The sequence below is a fragment of the Coregonus clupeaformis genome, chromosome 13, assembly GCF_020615455.1.
Source record: "Coregonus clupeaformis isolate EN_2021a chromosome 13, ASM2061545v1, whole genome shotgun sequence".
Taxonomy (NCBI): domain Eukaryota; kingdom Metazoa; phylum Chordata; class Actinopteri; order Salmoniformes; family Salmonidae; genus Coregonus; species Coregonus clupeaformis.
The window spans coordinates 26,863,338-26,869,999 of NC_059204.1; positions in this window are offsets into that span (position 1 = coordinate 26,863,338).

Below are 6,662 nucleotides of genomic sequence, written 5' to 3' on the forward strand. Positions count from 1 at the left end.
CACCACTGGCTTGGTGCGAGGGACAGGAACAGGCCGGGCCGGGCTGGCGACGTGCACCACTGGCTTGGTGCGAGGGGCAGGAACAGGCCGGGCCGGCAACGCGCACCACTAGCTTGGTGCGAGGGGCAGAAACAGGCCGGGCCGGGCTGGCGACGCGCACCACTGGCTTGGTGCGAGGGACAGGAACAGGCCGGGCCGGGCTGGCGACGCGCACCACTGGCTTGGTGCGAGGGACAGGAACAGGCCGGACCGGGCTGGCGACGTGCACCACTGGCTTGGTGTGAGGGGCAGGAACAGGCCGGGCCGGGCAGGCGACGCGCACCACTAGCTTGGTGCGAGGGGCAGGAACAGGCCGGGCCGGGCTGGCGACGCGCACCACTAGCTTGGTGCGAGGGGCAGGAACAGGCCGGGCCGGCAACGCGCACCACTAGCTTGGTGCGAGGGGCAGGAACAGGCCGGGCCGGGCTGGCGACGCGCACCACTGGCTTAGTGCGGGGAGCAGGTAAGGGGCGGACCGGACTGGCGACACTCACCACTTGCTTGGTGCGAGGAGCGGGACTGGGTTCCTTTATTAAAACTTGCTCCTTCTGCTGCCTAACCAGCTCCTCTCGCCGTGCCTCTACACTTTCCTTCTCCCTTTTAGCCTCCTGTAGCCTCGTCATCCACCCCGTGTGCCCCCAAAAAAAATTTTCTTGGGGTTGCCTCTCGGGTCTCCGTCGTCGGCACGGTTGGCGCCGTTTCTCCTCTCCTGCCTGGGCATCTACCTTCGCCTATGGCCCTTTCCCCGCAAATATCTCCTCCCATGACCACCATTTGCCCACCTGTGACATGGCTATTCGCTCTTCCTGGGCACGCTGCTTGGTCCTCGTTTGGTGGGATCTTCTGTCATGTTCGTTGATGAACGGGTCAGACCAAGGCGTAGCGTGATATGCCAACATGTTTATTAAACAAATAAACACAACGACAAAACAACAAACTAACGATACGTGACGTCCTAAGGTACACACAACAAACCTCACACGGAACAAGATCCCACAACCCACTAGTGCCAATAGGCTGCCTAAGTATGGTCCCCAATCAGAGACAACGGGCTACAGCTGCCTCTGATTGGGAACCACACCGGCCAACATAGATCTACACATAATAGATCAACACATAGAAAATCCTACATAACAAAGAATATACACACCCTGACTCAACATATACGAGTCCCCTGAGTCAGGGCGTGACACATGAGCAGAATCATGTGTCAAAAGGGGGATGATAGTAGATGGTAGGATTAAATAATGAATATACGAAGGAGAGGACAAAATACTTTAAAAAAAAAAAAAAAAAAAGGAAAGCAGTCAGAAATAGAAATTGAGAGCTGAACACGTGTGAAGATAGTTTATTAACCACACCCGTATGTCAGAGGTTTTGTGCCCCACAGGTGAACTAAAGGAGAAGGTGACCCACTCTATCTAACCAGGTGACTGGTGAGCATCCAGTCCCTAAAGAAGAAAAACTGGAAGCAGGCCTGTTGGGAAGGGCCCTATCAGGTTATATTGGTCACTGCCTTTGCCATTAGAATAACAGAAAGAGCAACCTGGGTCCACGTTACCCACTGCAAAAAGGTAAGAACACATGCAAGCACCACTGAACACATGCAGAGTTAGAGAGAAGAACTGGACCAATAGGATCTGGGGATCACCTCTGTTAACGAAGATCTCCTACCCCGACCTATCATCACTGTAGTGTGTTCTCAGGGTGTGAGTATGGGGTAGTACCAAGCAGAAAGACTGAGGACAGGAGAGGGTTGGCGGTTTTTGGGAATATGGATAACTTGAGTTGCATCCTAGTCTCTGCAATGGTCTTGATGTGTCAAGATCCACCACCAATTATGCTATGCCCTTACCATTGTTAAGAAGTAAAAGAGAAGAGAAGCGACCCGACATACTGACCGTCAAGGACGAGTGGCCTACAAAATGGGAGTCAGAGAAGGACATACTGTCAGATTCAAAATAAGGGTTAGGGACGTAGCCAACGGGTGGGGTACATGTCAATAAGCAAATTGGGATTATAAAATCCTATTATATTCGTGTTCGGACCCCACGGCGGATTGTTCCTAGACTCAAGTGTTTAAACACACTTGGGGATGGGGATATGAGACCGAGGGGGACTGAACATCCAGATGGGGGGTAAAGAGAAACAAAGACATCACCAATTGGAGATAGTAGTAATGTGACGGACTTAAGTTCGGAAGCACAGGAGAGAATTTTGAACCTTACAGCCCCTGTAACCGATGTGTGGTGGGCGTGTGCCAGTAAAGGCAGTATAAGGCAGATAATTCCAAAAGGGTGGCTAGATACGTGCGCCCTGGTTCTACTGGTTCAGCTAGTTAGAATTAGTCACCAGGAACCAAGGATTAAACAGATGTGGGAGGAGTTTTAACAAGAAGGAGAATAGCCCTATTTAGATGGATGCGATTGGGATACCAAGGGGGGGTATCGGATGGATACCGAGCTATGAAACAATTAGGGGAAGGGTTTACTACCACGTTCTTTTGATGGGTGACAAACAAAATTGTGGATTGGATTAATTATATCTGTTACGACCAACAATGATTTATTGGCTAGACTAGGGATGCAACAAAAGGGATCTTTGAACAATTATCCGCCATCTCACTCTTATGACTTAGTAAAAAGAGGTTGGCTCTAGATCAGGCAGAAAGGGGTGGTGTCTATAGAATGGTAAGCCATTGTTGTACGTTTATCCCTAACAATACCAGTCCTGACGGGAGTATCTCTAAAGCCCTAGTTGGTTTAGATAAACTATCAGCTGAAATGAAGAGCATGGCTGGAATGGAGGGAAACGGACTGTTCTCCTGGTTGGGGAAGTGGTTTGGTAAGTTCGCATCATTGGTGGTTACTGGATTTCTGACCCTAGTAGTTGTGTTTCTAATATGAATGTGCTGTGCTGCCTGTGTAATTCCTTGTTTGAGAAAGTCTGTTACAGATGTCGTGCATACGGCTGGTATGATGCCCCTCCTAGGGGCTCAAGAAGGAGATGCAGACACTGAGATGAAGCTGACTGAGGATGACCCTTGGTTTGCTATTGGTGAGGTGGTGGAGTGACACCCTAGTGGGTGTCTAAAGGGGGAATCAAAATTCCCTGTTTGTGTTTTTATGTTTTATAAATCCATTTTAACTATTGTGAATGTTTGTCTTTCCTTATGTGAAGGTTTGAAGTTCCTGGGTGGCTGGTAGCCAACCTAGTACAAGTTAGGTGTAGATGGAAGGACTGAAGGCCTTTTTATTATCATTATTGCCTATTAATAAAAGTGTGATTCTTTTTGTTTGTATTGTATTTTAATGAGTGAGACCCTAGTGGGTGTCAAAAGGGGGAATCCTACATTTCCCAGAAATTTCTTATTTTGGGTTCACACCCAGCTGGTGTGAAAAGGGGGATTGTGGGGATATATTTTCTTATAACTAGATGTGATGCCTAGCTTAGAAAGAATACATTAATGATTAAACATAATATGTTTGTGTTGTACTGATATAGATTGTTTAACATAACAAGCTGTGATTAATGTGAGGAACCGTTAGGGGGTAGGCTGAGACAGACTTGTGACTCACACAAACACTGCCTCTTTGTTAAACTGCTCAAGGACATGTGTTCTGCTACAATGAAGAAAAAACTATGTCTGAGGTTGCTGACTCGAGACAAGTTGTAAAGATAACAACTAATGCCCGGCAACAGTGAAGCGCCAAGAGGCTGGGACCAGCCTGAGCGCCAACGATAGGTTGGGTAAGTTTAAACCACACCCAGCCTCTACTCTGACAGGCCCAGCAGGGAGCGGGAACTATCTCTGTCAGAGTATTTAAAGAAGAACTTATAACAATAGCTCAGTTCTCTGTCTGCCCTGCGTGGTGTTTCAGTGGGCCCGTATATATGAACATCATATTTACCATTCAAGTGTTTGCATTAATTAAAATACTAGTCTATCTTAGAAGACGTGTATTGACCTCTTTTTGTTCCTATACCAGATTCGAATTGACGCAACTTAACACTAGGCTTCATCTCTGACCGTGTAAATGGCATGTACTGTGTCACAAACAGCTAACTTTTCACCCTACACTCAAACTGTGTGGTTTCTAATTTTTCCTCATGGACCTGTAGCAGCAAGCCCTTATGCCGACCTCTCCTGTCACTTTGTCCCTGTTCGAAACTGTTTTGAATAAAAATAATGAGCAATCATAATGTTAGCTAGCTACTGTAAAAGGCATGTTTTAAACTACGTTACAGCTTTCAGTAAGCATCCTTGTCTGGTCTGATAGGCAACTTGGCTACATTTACCTTCATAGTTGAAAAGGTAACTGGAGACTTCAATCCTTTTTCCAACTTGGAGGTCGGTGCTTTGCTATTTGTCTTGACGATGTACATCCGTCACTGTTATCTTTGGCATCTCTTGCAAGCACCTTGTGTAAAACAGTGTCATGGTTGGTAAGGGAGGGGGGCGTTGGCTAATTTCTAGCCACCTAACTAGTTAGCGCGTTAATAGCTAGCTAGCTAAGAGACAAAAAAAGACACAGAACAAAATAAATAGAAATATGATAGAAATGTGATTATATTAATATACTGATTACCTCAGTATATTAATGATAAAACGAGCGACTTCAAGGCTAGTATGGCTACAATCAGGCTGACAGGACGCTATCGGGAGAGGAAGCTATGTATCGGGTAGGAAGTTGAGCGGAAGTGGGCGTTGCTACGTTGTGCATAAGGTGTATAGTCACACCCTTTATGCACAACTCCAGGTTTAGGTCTTAGAGAATGTTTTGAACCAAATACAATGCTTTTAGTTTTACATTTATTTAAGACCAGTTTATTATGAATTACCCATTCTGATACTGACTAACTCCTTATTTAGAATTGCAGTGAGCTCACTGGCTTAGATAGTCACTATAGCTTTGTGTAAGACCAGTGGCAAATCATTTGTAAAAATAGAGACGAGTAACAGCCCAAGGCTACTGCCCTGAGGGACAACGCACTGTATATATCTGAAGTTAGAGAATCCTCCATTGAAGAACACTCTCTGGGGTCTATTGGATAAATAACTCTCCAACCATGTGATGGCAGGTGATGTTAAGCCATAGCAAGTTAGTTTTTTTCTTAATAACAATTTATGATCAATAACATCTAAGGCTGCACTGAAATTTAACAATACAGCTCAAACCAAATGTTATAGCTAGATGTATTTTTTGCGGTGGTCCAGGGCTGAACATTTTGTCGACCACCTAGCTAGCTAGCATTATCATCTACAAACCAAACACACTATCATGTGAAAAATCTGCATATCTAGCTTTAGCTAGCTAACGTTAGCTAGTTTAAATAAATTGGGCATCACTGGCCAAAGTGATCACACCAACGCACTCTCTCTCCTCAACATTCGCTGACAGTTAATTTGGCCTAGGCCTATTTTACATTCAGCAATTAGCAAGAGCAAGCCTGCTTCTCTCCACTAAAAGGCTATTAGGCCTAGTATAAACATTTCTAAAAATAAATGTCCCATAGGCTACAAAAGCTATAGCTTTTCCTGGGATTTCACCAGATTAATAGGTAAGAGGCTTGCGTCCGTATAGCCTGCCTATTTTTTGCGAATGGGAACAGCTGGAAGAGAGAGGCTAGAGTTGTGTAGCCGAAATAAGAAGCTAATATTAACTAGTTATTAGGCCATTTATTAGCTAAATAGTAGGGCTATAAATATTTACCTGTCGAAGTTCAAGAAAAAAATAGTTTACAGATTATGAAATGGCAGATCTGTGCATTCCTCCAGGCTGCGATCTGCAGTCCCAGGACACGCAAAACTCCACAATTGTTTAGGCCTAAGTTTTTAGACAAGAACATTATTCTACCTAGGCTACAACACAGTACAATGAGAAATGTCTTATTGTTATCAAGTGAGTACACAATTATTGTCTAGGGCTGTAAACTGCAGTGATGTAGGCTAATTTGAATAACCACTCAAATGTCCTGTTTTGAATGCTTCATGCCGAATAACTTCACAGCCTATCCTGATTGTGCAACCATTTGGATCAGTAATGGGTCTATTCTCGACAGTTTACAAGGTCCAGAAAGGTACATTAGCAGGCTACTCATATGGTGTATTTTGATCACACCATCGTGCTCTCTCTCTCTCCTTTCAAACTGCCTGCCAGTTCTTTTGGCTTCTGTATTTTACATTAAAAATATTAGAGCAAGCTGGAATATCTCGTAGATAAGCTATATGTAGTAGTAGTAAATAAAATGTTGAAATACACTACCGTTCAAAAGTTTGGGGTCACTTAGAATTTCCTTGTTTTCGGTTAGAGACAGTTTGCGCTGTTCTGTGAAGGGAGTAGTACACAGCGTTGTACGAGATCTTCAGTTTCTTGGCAATTTCTCGCATGGAATAGCCTTCATTTCTCAGAACAAGAATAGACTGATGAGTTTCAGAAGAAAGTTATTTGTTTCTGGCCATTTTGAGCCTGTAATCGAACCCACAATTGCTGATGCTCCAGATACTCAACTAGTCTCAAGAAGGCCAGTTTTATTGCTTCTTTAATCAGCACAACAGTTTTCAGCTGTGCTAACATAATTGCAAAAGGGTTTTCTAATGATCAATTAGCCTTTTAAAATGG